The sequence below is a fragment of the Rhinopithecus bieti genome, unplaced genomic scaffold (genome assembly GCF_001698545.2).
Source record: "Rhinopithecus bieti isolate Rb0 unplaced genomic scaffold, ASM169854v2 scaffold_26546, whole genome shotgun sequence".
Classification (NCBI taxonomy): Eukaryota; Metazoa; Chordata; class Mammalia; order Primates; family Cercopithecidae; genus Rhinopithecus; species Rhinopithecus bieti.
Window position 1 is genome coordinate 501,232 of NW_016812367.1, and position 900 is coordinate 502,131.

A 900-nucleotide genomic window follows, 5' to 3' on the forward strand; every position below is an offset into this window, starting at 1 on the left:
GCCCGCCGCCGCCGCTCACCTCGCCGCCGATGACGCCGCGGGGCCCGCTTGTCCCCACCAGCCGGGGAAGGCGCCGCGGGCTCGGCCGCACTCAAGCTCGCGCTGCTGAGGCCTCGCCCCAGTCAGCCCACGGAGCTGCTCCAACTGTGTCTCCTCCTCCTTGGCCGCCGCCGCCGCACGAGAACAAACCGACACAACCAAACTCCCTTCCGCGCGGTGCCGCCGCCTGACAATGCCGACTCGTGGCGCCCTTTATAATGCCGGAGCCGGGGACCACGTCGCAACAAACTGCACGCTCATTGGCTGCTCACGTCCGTCACTCAACCTAGTGTCAACGTCCCATTGGCCGCGGCGGCGCGCGCGCTCTCGACCCGGGCGGGCTTTGTCCTCATTTTAGAACCCGCGCGACTACGGCCGGTACAGAGGGCTCCCGCAGGCGGGCCGGACAGCGCCGGGTCCTGGGCGGCGAGCAGCCACAGCACAGCGGTGGGAGGGCCTAACCGGACTGTAAGCTCATCGAGGCCCTAGTCCCTTGCTCTCGAGCACTCCATCCCAGCATTGGCAGCCTCCCCCTCCCCATGTCCCAAAAGAGGAAACTGGGCTGGAGAAAGTTTCGCAGTCCAAGGACGCGTGGCTGGAAGTGGCAGAACCCGGGCTTCCGAGGTTGGGAGAGTGGGGTCATGCAGAGCCTCAGCACGGGTCGGAGGCAGGGGGCTGAACCCCCCACCCCCTGGACCTTGGTGCCCTCCAAGCCCTGCGCTCGCGCCCTGCCCGTCGCCTCCCCCAGAGATGCCCTGCAGAGACTATGAGACCTTGGTGTTTCCCGATCCTCGGTCCCCTGGCACCACCTTGACGATTGACATCGCATTTGTACTTTTGTTTACTTAAATTTTTTCCTTT

The 900-nt window shown here is 65.8% G+C and overlaps 1 protein-coding gene across 5 annotated transcripts in view; it reads right to left on the reverse strand.

Moving 5' to 3' along the window:
- Nucleotides 1-289, reverse strand: part of HNRNPAB (heterogeneous nuclear ribonucleoprotein A/B) — a 7,700-nt gene extending 7,411 nt beyond the window's left edge. For 3 of the 5 annotated variants that reach the window (XM_017896103.1, XM_017896101.1, XM_017896100.1), the window contains exon 1: nucleotides 20-289. The gene's annotated coding sequence lies outside the window, so the exon portion shown is untranslated. The remainder of the gene's footprint in view (nucleotides 1-19) is intronic. The other 2 variants (XM_017896102.1, XM_017896104.1) reach the window with 2 other exon arrangements.
- Between the last annotated feature and the right edge of the window lie 611 nt (nucleotides 290-900).